Source organism: Cydia splendana, chromosome 22, assembly GCF_910591565.1.
Source record: "Cydia splendana chromosome 22, ilCydSple1.2, whole genome shotgun sequence".
NCBI lineage: Eukaryota > Metazoa > Arthropoda > Insecta > Lepidoptera > Tortricidae > Cydia > Cydia splendana.
Genome location: NC_085981.1, coordinates 9,215,169 through 9,235,194, shown reverse-complemented (window position 1 = coordinate 9,235,194; position 20,026 = coordinate 9,215,169). Strand labels below are relative to the sequence as shown.

The 20,026-nt window shown below is 37.0% G+C and overlaps 1 protein-coding gene across 14 annotated transcripts in view; it reads left to right on the top strand.

Moving 5' to 3' along the window:
* Nucleotides 1–20,026, top strand: part of LOC134801450 (plasma membrane calcium-transporting ATPase 2) — a 275,898-nt gene that overhangs the window by 126,767 nt on the left and 129,105 nt on the right. For all 14 annotated transcript variants that reach the window (XR_010145671.1, XM_063774030.1, XM_063774021.1 and 11 more), the window contains one exon: nucleotides 9,970–10,037. The gene's annotated coding sequence lies outside the window, so the exon portion shown is untranslated. The remainder of the gene's footprint in view (nucleotides 1–9,969; nucleotides 10,038–20,026) is intronic.

The following is a 20,026-nucleotide window of genomic DNA, read 5'->3' as shown; positions in this document are numbered from 1 at the left end:
GTCAGGCTTTAAGCCTAATTACTTAACTTCAAAATTAGTAGAAGTTTCAACTGTTCTTATCTTGCCTGGGTACCTAGCCAAGATGACCATCGTTCGCAGAGAAACGAAACGCTATCTGTCTCTATCGCACTTATATGGAAGAGTAATAGAGAGACACAAAGCGTTTCGTGGTCGTGGCGCAAGCGATATTTACCTTGGCTAGGCACCCTGATTCGCCCTATTCTTCTACTTAATTGAATTGTTGACAGAGAGACGCTGTCGCTATGGTACCGTTTGCCTGACTTGTCAAATAATAATGTAAAGGGCGGTGTTGTTAGCTGATATGCTGATATGTAACGCCCACTATTACCATATGGGAATAACTACATCGAATAAATTGTTTTTTGATGGAATTATTTGTATTGTTCGCGATTCGTCAATAAATCCCGTTCGGAATTATATTGGCATGCATTTCAGCGTAACCTGGTAAGTGTACAGTTATAATTTTACCACTAAAATAACATTTACTATTTTGAAAAGTCTAGTGTATTCCCTGGCATATAGTCTTTAAATATCTTCAAGGCGAGAATTAACAAGTTATCGTTGAGACAATGACCTCCATCATTGACTCTGTCACTGTCATCATCATTCATCAATTTCATCATGAAGTTAGACTAGGATTAATAGTTTCGCTTGATTTGTCATAACACTTATAAAGTTATAACTAATTACCAGCCAGTTCAGCAGAGACCCACCAAGCCCCTGTGGCACCACGCTGTTAATTTTACTGTCATTGACATTGACAATTCACCGTAGATTGCTGGCCCAACAACTAAACATTGACGTTATTTTAAGTCGTTACTTACTTGTGAATTTGGTGATCAAATAACGCTGGACCGTCTGAAATCTCGTCTCAACTCATCCCGCTACTTACTTGCTTACTGCTGTGGCGCAACGACCCGAAGTGGATCTTGGCCTCCGACACCAAAGACCGCCATGCTACTCTGTCCAAAGCCGTTTCTGTCCAGTCGACGGCGACGGCGCCGAGTTCGCTAAGGTCCTTCTGCACTTCGTCTCTCCAGCGGTACCTAGGGCGTCCAGACGGTCGACCCCTGCAACTAGAATCATAAATTAGAATACACGGTACACGGTCCACCAAGCGATCGGAATAGCCCGGGAGTGAATATTTTTAAATCACACGCGCGGCAACAATGAAGTCATCACAATACCCGGTTCCGTTACGGCATTATCATTATGTGAATCATTTCCGATACTCGCTTTATAACGTCGTACGCAAACGTATCAAATACGTTTGTATCATTTTGAATGCCAACGGCGTTTAGTCGTCATGGGCCCGCAGCGCCATTGACGACTCAGTCGGACTTGAATCGATAGGTAAACCATAGTTTAATCAGTGTTTATACTGCAATAGCATTTTGACCAATTCAAATGTTACAACGATAATGCCATTTCTAGTTTTTGATTGCCATCTTAGCTAGGTCCCCGAAGTCTTATGGCGTCACTGGTACTGTCAGTTGGTCATCCATATAAAAAAATATTTATGACTCTCGTACGTCTACACATGAACTGCAACCCGACTGCAATTTGTATGGGAACTGCACGCCAACTGCAACATCGGCGTGCAGTTCCCATACAAGTTGCAGTCGGGTTGGGGGCAATAATATGAGAAAAGGCGCCAGCTCTTACGGCTCGGCCACGACATTGCGCGACTGACGACGGCGGTGGCGGCAACCATAGGTTGGAGCGAAACACAGCGATCGGACCTTTCGTTACCACTTATGGTTGCCGCCGCAGTCGCGCAATGTCGTGGCCGAGCCGTAATGAATCAATTTACGAAATCATTACCCCAGATTTAGCCAAACTGTACTTGATAGAGTTCTCGTCTATTTCGGCTTGCAGTTTTGACTGTACTGTCAAAACTTATCAATCCCACAGACGTTGCTTTTAAAAACATGCCGCTCCGTGTTTGTGACTGTTGCTTATGCAACGATTTAGGTCGCACTTATTGGACTAAAGGGGCCCACTGATTGACAGTCCGCCGGACGGTATCGGCCTGTTAGTTAGAACAAAATTTTAACAGTTCCGAACAACTGACAGGCCGATACCGTCCGGCGGACTGTTAATCAGTGGGCCCCTTTAATTAGTGATCCAAAAGACTCGAGCCTTTGGAGCTCTTTTTTTAGGGCTCGCCTCATCTCCTGACGCCTAAAAGGCTGAAAGCCTATTTAGCTCTTTAGCCCCCGAGCCTAGTTCTATTTAAGAGCCTAGAATCTTGGGGCTAATAACCTTATTAAGCCCCTAAAAAAAAGCCTATTTAGCTCTTTAGCCCCCGACCGGGGGCTAAAGAGCTAAATAGGCTTTTAGCCTTTTAGGCGTCAAGAAATGAGGCGAGCCCTAAAAAAAGAGCTAAGAGGCTCGAGTCCTTTGGATCACTACCTTTCGGGGGCTAAAGAGCTAAATAGGCTTTTAGCCTTTTAGGCGCCAAGAAATGAGGCGAGCCCTAAAAAAAGAGCTAAGAGGCTCGAGTCCTTTGGATCACTACCTTTAATGGACTATTTGGCTGGCTCAAATTGATTAGGTGTAACTATAGTATGTATCTTTAGGTATTTAAATAAAAGTAAAAAAGTCTACCCTCAAATGGCGCCTAAAGCCAGTTGAGGGTAGATGAAAACATCACATGATCAAATAATGTAGGTTAAAGTCAGGTCGTTCAGTGACAGATCCAAGCGGTTTTGTATTGTATTTGGTTGGATAAATGTTATAAGGTTTACTCGGGTAATTCCGAATGTCGAAAACTGTCGGATAATTCCGAAAACAGACTTTTATTATGATGGAATTAAGGGTGATTTTCATCTGAATTTCGGAATTATCCGACATTCGGTAATACCCGAATACACCTTAACTACCCGAAAATATAGGTACAAATTGTTTACTTTTATTTAAGTAAAGACTCTGAAGATACAGACTATACATAATTATCTAGCATAATTTTTATTTTAAAAAACAATATTTGTATCACAGTAACACAATCTTATTATTATTAAGCTTTTTAAAACGTATTTGTCAATTTAATTTCCAGTGCTCGGCGATTCGTTTGCTATATGCCACGGGATCTAATGCAAATGGATTATTGAATACGCCATCAAGAAACCCGCAATAACGATTGAATTATTCACATAATGGCTACCTATTTTAGTAGTACTGTCAGCTGCAATAATATGTTACTCTTCGAAGGCCGCACAAAATATGTGACACGCACTTATGGCTCTACAAATAAGATCGTTTCAGATATTTTTGCAGCTTTCATTGTGTAACATATTATTGCAGGTGACTGTACGACCTATTGAAATACAGTTTAAAAAAAATTGAACATTTAAAAAGATAAAAAAAACATTGTCGTTTATTCGATCACTCTGATCATTTTGTGAAAAAGAACGACCCGGGACAGGAATCATTGAAGCGTATATAGATACCTCCGTTGCGAAGCTTCGCATTTGTGTCGAAGCATACTTAATTATGAACAAAGCGCCAACTGCCCTAAACCCTAATTGGCATTGTTCAACAGGATGAATATAACCTTTTACCCTCTTTTTCCTTTCTAACTAGAATCATTAAGGCTATTGAGCGTCAAAGAGACTTGATCTTACAACTTTTTTTTGTAAAATTTTGGTAATTTTCCTATTTATACGAAATTATAAATTAATTATGACTGTCACATAAAAAAAAATTACAGTAGTTTTTTGCGTACTAGAATAGCCTACAAAGTTATGTGGGATGACTACATTTATGACCTTAACACATCGCTGGCCCAATATTACAGGGTTCTATGTTTCACTTTTGTCGAACTGAAATTTGAACATTGTCATAGTGACATTAAGTCGAATTTCGACTATCTCGAAAATGTAACATAGAACCCTGTAATATTGGGCCAGCGACATGTGTCATAACTCATACTCGTAAATGCAAATAGAGCTTACTCGACAATAGTAATAAAAACATAATTAATAGCTTGATGTCGTCATCACCCGCAGCCATTTCCGCAAAATGATTCATTTCACGATTTTTTTTTTAGAGTCCAGTCCAGTCAGCATGAATATTCATAGTAGCGAATTTAATAAATACAATACTATTGAATAAATACAATTAAAGTCATAGATATACTTAGGGCATACTGAGAATTCCTGGACTTAGAAAAATTAAGTCGTCTCATTTATCAGAATCTTGAAATTTTCAGTATGGCCCACGTATCTACAGTTCGCCATACCTACTCATACTCATATTCTTAATTGCATATTTGAATTGTCTACAATCTACAACATGACACCCTGTAGGGCACAACAAACGGTTTACCAAAGAGAAAATCGAGTCTTTTACACAATATATCATAAGTAAGTATTTATGCGATTATTAGTCACCGAAAAAATCATTTTATGTACAATATGACATCAAGAGCATTAAACAAATTTTGTCATACTTGCCTACCTGACTGCTGTCTGTATCTGTATTTGTTTTACGTATAGATTTATCTCTTTTTGTACATTTCTATTAGATAATAGATATTGACACGCAGACTCACTCAATACTAATGCTGCTGACTGTACATTATTAACGATATTTAACTTGTTGAGGCCTCACACATGGCCGTTCTTATTTAACCAGTAAAATATACTTAACTCCTCTATTTACTGTCGCAATGGTGTAAAAGATAATACTATCTTTATTTCAGTAAATATATCTACGTGAAGGCCGTCAGGATTCTGTTTTACATATCTTTATCTATTTTACTAAGTAACATCAAGATAATGTTGTTTAATTTCTTTAGCTTCCTACTCTTGAATGAGTTAGTATCTGTCTGGTATTTCTGACAGTCGCCTGTCATACAATACAGCCTCCGTGTTCGTGGAACGGACAGTTTAGAAATAGACTAACGTTATCCAGCTTTAGAAGATCCAGTGTTTATTTGTTATCGGTTTAGTGCAAATTCCAAACGTTAATCTTTCGCTTGTGGCTGATACGGATCCGAATTTTTCAGTCTTAACTTTTTTCTGGAACGATTATTTCGTGTCTATACGACACGATCGAGATTTGAACCCATGATTTAAGACCAGCACAAACATATGAAAAGTTGAATTTTCATTTATGCAGTTTTGGTTCATCTAACGATTAGATACTCATCATAGATAGCTTAACCTTCGAAATTAGGCTGTGAAATCGATTTAGTGTAGTGCCCAAAGTAAGTAATATTTTTAGTATTTCTAATATTCCCATTTTAAAAGCCGGTAACGCACTTGTAATCCCTCTGGTGTTGCATCTTGTTTGCTTCCTATATCATAAAAAAAGAGTAATTCTAAATTGAATGTATTACGTAAACGACAATATATTAAATATTAAAAAAATAGTTCCATGTGTTTACTCGCTACCATATTATATTATTCCGAGAACATGATATTTTGCAAGATGAGTAATATTTACCGTATAAAATAAACTTAACAACGCGACACACGTTTTCATGCTTCACTGCAAATATTATGCATTCTTCACTATTTTCTGAGTCACATTATTCTCAATAACCTTTTATATTAACATTAATTCGCCTTAGTCATCAATGCTAACTTGATTTAGACACTGTTTAAAACAAGCATGTATAAGATTAGGAAGCTAAAAAGGTATGCCAGAATCGTAGCAAGTGGAAATAAGCCTGCCTGCAGATCTGGCTACTCCTAAAAATAAACTGGAAAATGTTTATTTATATTATTTTATTTATTAAGAGCCCACTGTGGCCCACTGCTGGATAAAGGCGTCCCCCTATTTTTCCACTCGTCTCTGTTTGGTACTAAATATATCTGGCCTGTCTCTCAAAAAAATATACGCGTCGACTTGAGAACCTCCTCCGTTTTTTTTTTCGTCGGTTGAAAAGGAGTCTATGCTATCCCGCCAACGCCGACGAGGTCTGCCGGCTCCTCGGTTTGACTTGTGGGGCTTCCACTCCAGTTTTATCTATAAATGGAAAATAGACGTGTATATGAGGAGATATGAGGCGTGATTTATATGCTTAATTTGTATGTCATGAGTTTCTTTTGATATTGATGAGTAATAAAGAATATTTGTATTGTATTGTATTGTACGCACGTCTAAATCAACAATAAAACACAATGCAACGCGGAATTCAAACGTTTAACCGTTTAACAGTTAAATTCTGACCGACGGAAACTAAGGCCCGGGCGATAAATAAATGGCCAAAACTAACAAATTAAATGTGGAACCGGCTATGTTAGGGTTGACACACGCGCATTGTATAAATGTTTCACGTCATATTTGCTTATAACATAACCTGACGTTTGGCAAATAAATATATGTTTACTGAATTGTATGAATGAGAAAGAAAGCCGAGAAAAAGTTATTTTGTTAGACTATTAGATCATAAGAATAAATAAAATCTAAGTAGATCAAATATAGGAAAAATTAGATGTACATTCGTATCAAATATAACAGAAACTTGCTTTAAGAAGAAAATGGAGGGAACTAAAACGATAAGAGATTTTCTTTTATATTAGAATACAATAATCATGACTTTATTGAGATCCGAAATAGAATAATAATAGTCATGAGATGAAATGTCGAATATACCTATGCCATACAGTCCTCTTCTTTGGATGGTTGCTATTATTAATAATTCACAGGTCACAGGACTTGCACAGGAAATCTTACGTACGTTAATTTGATAAAATGCAAATGTACTTATTTTGCGGCATATTCGTAAAGGGCGACGAGGTAGTTGATTCCTATGTGTAATCTTATATCAACCTGCATGTACTATCTTACGCAAATAAATAAATTATGAAATTATGAGCTATTGACGTCACAGCTATTTATTACTTATTCTACGTTGGCGTGGTATTATTTGCATATTGTATTAATTTGTTTTTTAATAATTACGTAACACACGTCTTGTCTTATCAAAAAGCCTTCGTCTAGCCTAGCTCAATGCGAAATAATATAAGAATATAACGTCAAAACTGTTTAAAAAATATTTTATATTAGTACTCCCCTGCGATAAAAACGCATTAACTAAAATTTAAACCCCTTATAAAAAACACAATTAAGTAACTAAAATTGAAACCTTTTGACTTCTGATTTACCAGTCGTCTGTTAATTATAATTTTGGAATTAATACCTACGAGCATTTCAGCTACATATTTACATTTACTAACTACTAGTATTACGCTAAAATAGTACTATTTCTATGTAGGTAATATCGTCTTACGAAAATTTGAAATCGATTTATCTAAGTTTTATTTGGGAAAACGAAACATTTTCGACGAAACCGGCATTTCGTCAACCAGACGTTAATTTGTCAAGTGACAACCCTAAGTAGAGCAAATATTCGCCCGCCCACCCTAAGAGGGCTTAATTAATCTGTCTGCGGGTAGTTTTTATTTGCTCGTGGCCGTCTTTGTCTAACGATAGTGTTGTACATCTTTTACCACCATTACTTTAGACAAAATGTCTAAAGAAGGCCTCGTTTTGTTTCGCACCTACACTCTTTTAAGGCCCCGTGGTTTCAGGTTCTTCTCTCACTGAGCGTAAGCGTGAGCGAGATGGCTGTGCGTGCCCGAGATCGCGGATATCTTGTTTTTACATTTTATTTGTTTGTAAGTATTAACAACAAAAAAAATCGATGAGTTCGATCAAAAATAAAATTGCGCATTTTTAGAAGCAATTTTCATTATTTTTAGTTTTTGTGCAAAAATTGTTTAATGAATTTTTAAGGTACGTTTTAGTTAAGACCTAAATATGTTCGTGTTTTTTCTGTCGAGCCAAAGTCAAGAAATCAGGTATCGAATCGATGAAGTTACTAAGAAAGGCCTCAAGATTGCTAATTAAATTTTTTGAAACCGTATTAACTATAATCTAGAAAAGCGCTATACGATTTATCTCAAACTGCTGGCTGAACCTAGTGCAACTTAACCAAGACAGTACAGATCGCTAAAATGTAGACTTGTCCCCTAAAATACCAAACTAGGACACATTTGAATACCCCCTTAGACATGGCACGTGGATTTACTGAAGCATACCCGTTGACATAAAATCAAGTCAAACTGGCTGTAACCCTTGCGAGAGGTCGTTGAACTCGATGTTGTTTCACAAACGATTGAATGGCACGAGAGATTACCTTTGAAGTGCCGCACGTAAACCCTGAACGCAATTCTAGTTGAAAATTGTATTACATTTCCTTGAAAACATGATATTTTTAATAATTCTTGTTGAAAGTGTAGGCAAGGACCGGGAGTAAATGAGGAGAGTCTTTTCAAAAGGCCTTATTTCTCTCTGAACACCATATAATAATAAGCCCTTTTGAAAAGCCACTCCTCAAATGTGAATTTTATCCTGCATTTTGTTATTTAATAGCTGACCAATGATTATTTCGCATTTACAATATAAAAGTTTAGTTTAACAACATTATAGGCAAAGGCTAGTATAAGATTACTTTTTTCTCCGCAAATGTTGACTGTCATAAAAAAAACAGTTTATTTTCAAATTAAGACAACACCTAATAGTCTCTCATTACTTTCCGACAAAAACAAATCATTCTATGCATTTAAAAGCACCGATGTTTTACTGAGAATGGGAATTAGTAATAATTGTTTAGTTAATAAAGCAAGTGACATAAATTGTACAATCACGGAATCATTTAAAATTCGTCTCTCGCCAAGTCCCAAGCCAAAAACGGCCCAGTGAAGTCAATTCCATTGTCTTGGCGGATCCCGTTAAACGGCTGTAGGAAGTGCATCCGGCATCCATAATTCTTATAGTACTATGTGAAGGACATCGACTGGAATGTATTCGGCCTTTTAAAAGCGTTTGCTTTGAGCTGTGTTAGGATTATCGTGCAGCTGCACTAATACTAGTCAAAGGGAGGAACGTTGATCAATTAACCGGCTGTCAGATTTAGTAGTCTAGGTAGATTTTAAATGGGTGTTTGTAGCTATTGGATCTACCTATTGCAACCATATGAAAATGACTGATGAATTGTGCAAACTGATCAAGTTATATCAATAGGGTATTTGACTACTAGTCAAATCAGTTTCTTTTTTCGAACTGTCAAAACGATTTTGCTACTATGGAATTCAGAAACACTAGCATGTGACGTCACGGTCAAATTACCTACTCTGTATAGTTTTATACAGGATTTAAAATAGAAATGTTTGTCTAAAAATAATTGCTGTCTAAGTTTCTCTATTAATCTTCTGGTGCTTTATTTCTTGCATGGTGTAAAATAATTTATTTTAAATACAGTCAAATACCCTATTGGCATTTAGGTACTCATTTGTAGAAAACGCGTCTCTTGTTCTCGAAAATACCTCAGTCTACACATTGAATAGCTAATGGATCCTATCCCACTGTCTTACTGCTCATCTCAATGTTCAATGCCATTTCATCCTCAATCCGGGTCGCATTGTTATCTTCGTCTTGCGTGAAAGATTTATTTTAGTACAGTTTTCTCTACATGGCATTTGCAATGACAAAGTGAGCAATGTCATCATTAATGTTATATTTATATGAAAATATGACGTTTATAATGACACTCCTCACATTTTTCTACGGAAATCGGTGCAAAGTTTGCTTTCACGGACTCTATAGTCTGTATCTTTAGGTATATAAATAAAAGTAAACAAACAATTTGTAAATTTTCGGGTAGTTATAACATTTATTGGTTACCGACCAATTACAAAACCGCCCGGATCAGTCTCTGAACGACCTTACTTTAACCTACATTATTTGATCATGTAATGTAGATTTTGTTTACTTTTATTTAAATACCTAAAGATACAGAGTATAGCTGCATAATAATTTTCGCGGAGCGACACCTCATCGCCATGCGAGCCGGTTAAGCCAGTTCACTAACCGCCAACTAAAAATAAACTATTGTCGAAGCTTATAAATAAATACGTGTTTCCTCCGTTCCAGGTCGCCACCTGCAGCATAATAGGGAGCCATACCCCGCGGCGGAAAGACGGGTGCGACCCGCACTCGTGGTAAGTAATCGATCGTAAATCGTACGCAGATCGGTTCCAGGAATATTCCGGGCCGGTCTACAGGAATAGGAACATTGCGAGCCATTAATATGTTCTCGATAGGAGTGGCAAGCACCCTGAAGTGCCCTTTTCCGCGGAACGACACATTTACGCCCTAGGCGAAACCTCTATTAGGCACTATTGATAAACCTTCATACCAACTTGATGAACAAAATGGTAAACCATCTCAGCCTCCAGCCTAACTATCCAACTAAGAATACTATCCTTCTAAGAATACTACGAGTTCTACAAGAAAAGGGACTTTGCGGATGACGCCTATTAATATCGATGCAAATGCGACGCTTCCTGATATAAGCGGTTCCTTTTCCATGGCACTAAGGTGAAACGGCAAGACACTAGGTATTGTTCTTGTAGTTTTTTATACCCTAGATATTGTATTTAAATGTGTCATGTATGTACTGTATCTGTAGTATGACAGTTCGACCGATCTCTTTTCTCTGATCTTTAGTACAATTTTTTGAAGATTGGATAGTATATTGGCCAATCGAACTGTTATTTTAGTATCTGGGACGCATAACTTATAAAACCATTATCGCACTAACAAGAGAAACAATAATTATGCATAAAAAATTGCTTACAGTCCGCATCCAATCCGACTGTCATTGTCACGACATCACCACGTTTTTTGCAGCCACAGATAAAGGAGTCCAAACGCACGAACGTTTCGAAGGAATACCAACTTAATAACGATTACATAGGTATCAAATTAGAACCACACAGAACCACAAAGACATCACTTTGACGAACTTCTAAACTCGGATTCCGACCCCGTATAATGATTATTCTCTTCGCTTTGAAAGCAATTATCTCCGGCGATCCAGTCTATAATCTCCAATTCGCGACTTTGTATACGACTTGTTGGGGCCAAGGTTAAACCGGTTGTACTGAGTTGGCCGCTCGGTAAGCGATTCAAACAGCAAAAGCATTTGCATCCACTTTTGTCCCATTCGCTTTATAGCTGGTTCCCTTTTTAACCGTCACACTTTAATTGAAGCGAAGAAAAAAGCCGACGAAAGGGTGATTTGTTTGTCAAAACCTCGTTAAGAACAAAGGCGCAATCTGGGGACTCATCCGTGCTATTTCATGGCTTAGTTTCACAAGTATATGAATGATCCCTGATGAAGCATATTTGTTACGGATACCTAGATTACATTAAACTGGTTCCGTTTAAAAAATCTACTCAATCTCTTGCACAATTTGGAAATGAATCGTCAAACACAATGAGGGAAAATTTCTACCATTTCTTTGATTGCTTTGTCTATTATTGCGTATACTTCTTTTTGTACGTTTTGTATGTTAGCAATTAGGGCTTCCAAAATTACGGATATGTCAATTACGTAATTAGTTACGAAATTCAACATTTTAATTACGTAATTACGTAATTCCGTAACTGACTGAATGTTTTAAAATAAAACAAAAGTTTCAAATAATTGGTGATCCTTAATAAGAAAAGAATGATACATTGAATGAATGATACTTTTTTATTAACCGACTTTAAGATCTCAATAGAATGAGGACCTCAATTCGGTTGTACTAATATTTAATGTGATGTTTGTAATACACACAGATTGGTCGCATTTATAGTTCGTTTTTTTTAGCATTAGCAAGAACTTGAAAGAAGGTAAGCGATTTTGACATGTCTTTTAATTGAAAAACGCTTTTTAAAAATAAAAAACGATTACTTATGAAAGCAGAAGAATATAAATGATCGTATTAGATTCATAATTGTTACATATTTGCCGTAACTTAATTTTAAAATGTGTTTTTCAATTAAAAGACACATCAAGATTGTTTACCTTATTTCTAATGCTAAAAAAACGAACTATATGTCAAATCCATGGAATCCATGTGGAATCGAGGGAGCTCCTCAAATCTTAAAGGCATACATACTTATAGTACAGTTACATAAATGTATTTTCATCAACAAATCAATCATTTACATTTAAAAAAAGCGACATTAGATGAAGTGGATCTACGGATTATGATCAGAACGGAACTCTTCAATGACGCATAGTTCAAGTTCGGCTATTTATCTTCTTAGTTATGTTTGTTAAGAGCCAACAGGAGTGGTAATTCCTCCATACAAACGTAGTCCTCGTTTTCCTCCGTGGTTTTTGAAGCTAGAGCAATGATTTTTTCAACACAGATTAATATTATCAATATCTGTGTCGGACCGTTTTGCTTTTTTTGATATTTTTGTTTTTTAAGGCGCTAGAGCCCTTCAAAAACGGCCAAAATGGCCTAATAGACTATGCCGCAATGAGAGGCGTGGTATTCAAAACTGATATCAATTAGCCAAAAAAGCAAAACGGTCCGACACAGATAATTTCATAATCATTTAGATTTCCAAATTTGGTTACGATTGGTTAAGTTTTGGGGGAGGAAAAAGAGGACTACGAAACCTCGATTTTTGTCATTTTTACGCAGGATTTTTCGGCTCAGCTGCAGTTGTCCCTATCGCACTAATTTTAGGGGCGGAGTCAAGTTTCTAAATACGTACACAGCCAGAAAAGTGATGGGCAATAGTCGACATTTAATGTCGATAATCTAGTGATGTAAGAAGTTATCGATAAACCGTCTTGTGTGAAAATATCTAGATCCTAAGATACAAGGGGTTTTGGGTTGAGAGTAGGGAACACATTTTTGTAGTTATGATATACAATCTATTATGAACTTTTTGATTCTAATATTTCAAATTAGAAATCAAAATCAAAAATATTTTATTGCATGGTTAAAATGGGTTAACAAAATTTTTAGGTACCTACAGGCACGCTTCGTAATTGTCGAGCAATTTAGGGTCCTAGCTGAATTGGTTGTTCCATACTTACTCGTGCTCTATGGAATGTCCAATTTAGCTAGAACCCTAAGCCCCCATTCACACGACAGCTTTTTCAACGCGCGTTAAAAAAGCGTTTGAATGACACAAATGGATACGTGTGTATTTATTCACACGACAGCGGTGGCGCTTTTTATCAAGCGTTGTTGGATTTTCGACTTTAAGCCTTGGACGTTAAGTCGAAATTAGAGTGCGGACAGATTCAAGCGCTTTTTTAACGCGCGTTGAAAAAGCTGTCGTGCGAATGGGGGCTAAATGGCTCAACAATCACGGAGCGTGACAGTACAAATGATTCATGTTCTGTATATCCTGCCCTACAATGGCGTTAATATTTGGTTGTCATGTCTATACTTCGTTTTTAAGCATTATTGAAAAAAAATATAGTAAATACTAATATTAACCACTAAGTACATAACTATTACAAAAAAAGCTAAATAATTATACGATTGCATGCTTAAAAAAGACACGTCACCTTCACTCTAATGCTAAACAAACGAAGAATAAGAACTAACAGCGATAAGACCGCCTGTTGCTACCTTTATCTACATTGTAAATCGGTTTTAGGGTTCCGTACCCAAAGGGTAAAACACGGGACCCTATTACTAAGATTCCGCTGTCCGTCCGTCCGTCTGTCACCAGGCTGTATCTCACGAACCGTGATAGCTAGACAGTTGAAATTTTCACAGATGATTTATTTCTGTTGCCGCTATAACAAAAAATACTAAAAACAAGATAAAATAAAAATTTTAGTGGGGCCTCCCATACAACAAACGTGATTTTTGACCGAAGTTAAGCAACGTCGGGCGGGGTCAGTACTTGGATGGGTGACCGTTTTTATAAATAATGGTACGGAACCCTTCGTGTGCGAGTCCGACTTGCACTTCGCCGGTTTTTTTTAAATTTGTTTTTATGTTTGTGGTGTAATAAAGAATATTTTAGAGTCAGACCAAGAAAAGTCTACAGCAATTTTGATAGCACACGCAGTGCAAGTGTTATTTATATGTCATAATTTCATAGAAGCGACGTTTGAAATAATACTTGCACTGCGTGTTCTATCAAAATCGCTATAGATTTTTCTTGGCCTAACTCTACTTTAAATTACAAAGTAAGGCCTAAATTATAAAATAAGGCCCATCAATGTTTTTTTTTTTTGTGTTTATTAAACTTGATATTTTGTCTATAGTATTAGCGGACATGGCCTCAAAATTTAAACCCGCTTAAGAATCGGGCCTTATTTCGTGCATTATATACAATACTACCCATTTTTGTGTAGTCATTATTTATACTATAGAAGCATTGTTTGAGTAGCCAATTATTTAAACAGTATTTTGCAAAGTTTCAGCAAAGTCAAGTAAACAAAGCCAAGTCACAGTAGTAGAAAGATTATCGAGTTCCGTAAACGTAAGCCGGGTCAAAAAATTCAATCGCAACACAGTAAGTAATAAGTGAACGCCTCGTGGCAGTAACGCACGAAAAATAACATTGCAAATTGTCGGCAATGAGGCGCGCGCGGGTGCAAGCGTACGCATCTGTGTGCGTGCATTACACACACAAATACAGTCTCTCACGCCCCGTCAGAGCGACGGGTATATTCAGCTTGAAATCTCAAAATTGACTTTTAGCTCAGCTCCCGTTTCGTCTTAAGCAAGTTCGGTTTTTAAGCTACATTTTTGTCAAGCCCGGGGTTCTGATGATGGGATCTAGGAGGCATCGAGGGAATTCCTCAAATCTTAAAAGCACACTTAAGGTAGTGATTTATATATTTTCATCAACAAATCAAGCATGTACCTACATTAAAAAAAGTGACATTTGATGAAGTGGAGTTGCTGATGATGATTAGAACTGAAACACAAGTTAGGTATTCAAGTCATATTTTTGTCAAGCTTGATTTCTGATTATGGATTCTATTAGGAATTGAAGGAACTCCTCAGCTTATTAGCACACTCTAGCGGATTTTTTATTTACGTTTAAATAGTGCTATTCGGTGAAATGGAACTACTCATGAAGACCAGAATGGAACTCCTCTACGACAAAATGTTTATTAAAGTCTTTAGGGTTAACTGGCAGAAGAAAAGAGCCTCTCGGCTTCAATACTTGCGGGTTGCAGGTACAGATAATAAATAATTGTATGCAGCTGTCAAGTAGACTTCTCTCTCACCACCAGTAGTAATATCACCAAATAATAATGCGCTAATTTAAAATGTTGTTTTATGCAAGTCTAGGCTAAAATATCGCACATATCTGATTATATTATTTTATTGTTAATAATTCCGTAATTACGGGATTGTTCGTTTTAATTACGTAATTATTTAAAGTTCAATAGTTATTCGGAATTACGTTATTACGGAATTACGTAATTACGGAATGGAAGCCCTATTAGCAATCACTTGAACGTCTTCTGACATGTTGCTTTGGGGTGTAAGTACTTCTAGATTGCATTAAAAACGGGTACCTATTTATGGAATGTTTCATACAATTTTATATTGTTCCTAATACCGACGCCTTATTGACCCGTTTGTGTGAAGCCAAATTAACATATTAGATTATATACATACAAAAAGGCATGTAATGTAGAGGTACTCTAGGCATATTTGACTATTTGTCCAATTTAGCTTTAGATTAGTTCCGTGTACTCATTTTAATATCACTATGCCCCAATCAGACATCTGATAACCTCATCCCGCCCACTCGGCTCATATCACGGACAATCTCAATACCTGCGACTGTCATATCACGTACGGCCTGTTCACTATTAAATTAGATCCCTCTGCGGCAGCAGATATTGCAGGGATAGGGTTTTTAATGTACCTATTGGAATATTTAGTACAGTGGTTACTACATATATTCCTTTTTTGCCAAGTAACTCGCTTTTGGAATTAAATACCAATGATGGATAACATCAACAAAATTGGTTTGTTTATAAATTCGGTTAGAGTACTTAGAGTAGACCAAGACAAGTCTGCAACGATTTTGATAGCACACGCAGTGCAAGTGTTATTTTAAACGTCAAACTTCTATGAAATTATAGCGTATAAATAATGTGTGCTATCAAAATCGTTGCAGACTTGTCTTGATCTAACTCAATTTGTTATTTTATTTCGTATCAAATATGGTAACGAAATATGATTTTCATAGCAACTTTAGGATCACAAAAAATAATGTTTATCTCGTGTTCATACTGTTGCGATTTGCGAGAGTATTTTAGGTTAGTGACGATTTTTCCTAAGTCCAATTCAAGGTTGCTGATATCACAAAGTTACAATCCAATGTACCTACTCACTCGTGTTACAAGCGTATTTTCTGAACGTTACGTCTGGAAAAGCTAATCCCACTTCCACCAAATTGCTTGTTTCCAGCTTAAACCTAAACACATATATGCGACATGTGCGTATTACATGTTGAACCTTACGACCCGGACTTAGGTCACAAAATGTATTAGTAATAGTCTGTACACCCCGAAACCGCCAAGCCATCAATTAAACGTGTTGCACTGGCTGCGTGTTTCCTTCGCTTACACGAGCGCGGACAAATAGAGGTACCCGACCAATGTACCGTGACCTCCAGATCCATAATAATTAAAAGCAATCAACGCACGCTTACACTGGTCCTGAGTTTGACTCGCTGTTTGGAATAGGATTGGAATGACTCTGGAAACTAGTTATTGGAATGACACTTGTGCTCGAGTGTAGTGTTATGTACGCGACTGTACTTTGAATTTGCCTCGGGTGTGTTATTGTGTTTTTCACACGTGCCTTTTTGAGGTACAGTCACCTGCAATAATATATTACTATTCGAAGGCCGCAAAAATATCTGACACGATCTTATTTGTGGAGCCATAAGAGCCTGTCACATATTTTTGCGGCCTTTCAAGAATAATATATTATTGCAGGTGACTGTACACTTCGTTAAGTTGGTTATTTAGTTGTGCGATTGCAGTTAAATTATAATATAACACTACCTATAACGATTCTGTAGACTTACAAAAACACAAAACACACAACAACAATACAAAAGGTAATCACGGTTCATATCCCGGTCGATATAAGTCTAGTGAAACTAACCGTGAATTCAAAATTGTTACTATAAAGATCGTCGAAAGGTAATATGTAACAGAGAATAAGCAATAGAAATGTAACTATGTTAATATTAAGTAGGTATGTATTTTTGTTAACTATTTATCACATCACAGTTTGCTATTAACACAGAATAAATAATAATACTAGGTACAGAAGATTCACTCTCTAACAAAACGCGTCTGTTACGATTAGGACAGATATGACCGCTAGGTGGCGACAGCCGCGACAGCGCCACGCGTGGCTTATGGCTAGCCACCAAAATTGGTGTGGGACGGATGTACTTGTAGCTACCTGAGCCTCTACCATCAGTTTTAACATTGACATAACGCTCACGTCTACGTAATTTACTTTCTGTACATCTCGCTTGCACTATTGCTCGCATATGCGAGTACGAGCGAGATGCATAGAAAGTAAGTTACGTAGACGTGAGCGTATATGTCAATGTCAAAACTGATGGTAGACGTACTGTTGCAAAGCGACGAAATCGCAGAGTGAGCCAGGCCTGACTACGTTAATATTAAGTAGGTATGTATTTTTGTTAACTATTCATCACATCACAGTTAACAAATATTTATTGTGCAATAAATACACATTTTACTTCATTTTCTAAATCCGTGTGAAGAGAAAGGAAAGTCATAGAGCTGCATTAACCACCTACAGTGTTCGGCCCAGTTGCAGAACAATGAGATGAATAAGTATGAAAGTCAGTATGTAGAACTGAGCTGATTGAACGCCGGTCAAATGGAATTGATGGAAGTTGGACGGCTGTTCTGACTCAAATTGATTTTACGCAAGTTCAATTTGTCATCGAGGAAATATCTAAAGCTTTGAAATTTTGTCTCTTTGTCACAAAAATGTCTCTATACTGTTACGGATAAACAAAACAATCAATTACTTTTTAGATCTGATAAACGTTTTTGAACAACGGCAATAGTTGTTAAAGATACATTTTACCCTCAATTGCCTGAGTGAGTAAAATACTCGTTATACTCATTTCAATACATTACTAGTTATTACACCACATTATAAACAACTACACATATATTTTACTTTCCTTATTGTCCAAATGAAAATTAGTTTACAACTAAGGGTGAAAGCACTTTTGGTTAACAATCTATTATTTTTCAAATTTGAGAATTATTTTATCGTCTTTCAGTTTTCTAATTCTTCACACCATAAATAGCAAGTCAAAAATAAATCTAACACAAAAATAAACCCTTAAAATTTCTCTCACAAATCATCGGCAACCTATTACCAAACTTTCCGCTTTCCACTCCAGTAAATCTTGTTATTTCTACAACAAAAACTTTTAAGGAAGCCCTTACAATAGCATACCTACCGTCACGCCACGGCTCTCTAGTAAGTTCGATGAACTGTCGTTTTTCTGTCTGCCGCCCATTCGAGTGCTAACGTTTTGATGGATCACAAATATCTTCTCGCCTCCGTTTTGGCGTCTCAGAACATTGCAATACACAACTAAAAGTTATCGTAGCAGCTCATTGAATCTCTCTCGTTAGGAAATTCGCAGTTAGTATTGATTTGAATGGATTCGCATTCACTGCCATTTATAGGTATAGAAATGTATATTTCTAAAACACTACGAAGGTATTTGCAACTGCTATATTTTCTCAGATGAGACTGCTACGTAAAGAAAACAATCAGACCCGATAACGGCCCATAATGTCCGTACGCAAATAAACGAGCACAAACCACTACCCAGCACTCTGCGACCCTAACTCACCTTTGCCCTGCCAATTATGTACAGTAAAAAATGAAACACTAACTTGAACACCCCAGAGAAAAGAATAGAATGGAAGCCGGCCGCTCGAAAATCGAGTCCGATAGATTTTACAGGGCCCCCATTTATTTTGTTCAGGTGAAATCGCGTTTCCCTACCGACGTTAACGTGCCAAAACGACCAATTTAAAAATGCAATTTACACCTACGCCGCGGGTCCGAAAAGCCCACTTAGCTCGATTTATACACGATTGGAGATAATTAAAAGTCGGCCATTTTTGTTTCGAGCCCCGGTTTAATTAAACGATCTCGGGCACCGGCCCCGTCGTGGGTAAACTTTTTCGTATTATGTACACTTACTGAGCCAATGTCAGTGGTTCAACTTTTAATGAAGTTCCCGTCTTGTGAAAGGGGGTAAAAGTGACGATACGAAAATTAAATTAATAATTTTTGGCGCTTAGCGTTCACCCGACTTCTAACTTTTAGTTTCAAACACTTTAGAAAAAACTATAACGATTCCAGAGGAAAACTTTTTAAATAAAGAGAACAATACCAACACAGAAGCAGAGCTCATATCCAACAGTAAATACAACATACAAGAACTGATTAGCCGGCCACAGCGACCGCGCTACGTGCCCTGGCTGCGAACGTGGGCACGGCTAAATGAATTACAATTCAGACCTATCGGAAAAGGTAATGCCAGTTTTACGTTGGGTACAGTTTGAACACAATGTTGGACGGATTTAAAGCGGCCCTAGGTCAAACAATGCACGTGTTAAACCGGATTAATACTGAAATTTTGTGAAACAATATTAACTTGTTAAGTTTCTATAATGAATGTGTTTCTGTTAAACTACTGTAGGTTGCTTCGATCATTATTGGCAGGCAGGCATTGAAACCGTTTCAATGGAAGACCTTCGATATTTACGTTTTACACAACGTTTGAACATTGGGCCTACAATCATAGAATATTATGTTTACCTCAACAACGATTGTTCGTGCTATTTGTGCTCTTATCCAAAGCTTTTCCTGCGGTCTCTTGTATGATAGGAAATGTAGAATATACTAGTATTGGTGATATTTGGACGTATTTATGCAAGCGAGAACGAACCAACATCAAATACTCATTGAAAATCGAACCTTAATGTTAAAACAATGTAGTAATTTGAATGAGAATTTGGTGTGGATTGGTTCCCATTTGCAAAAGTACGTCCATTTTAGACATAACTTACATACATACATACATACCTAATGATTGTTTGTTGCTGTAACAACAATGG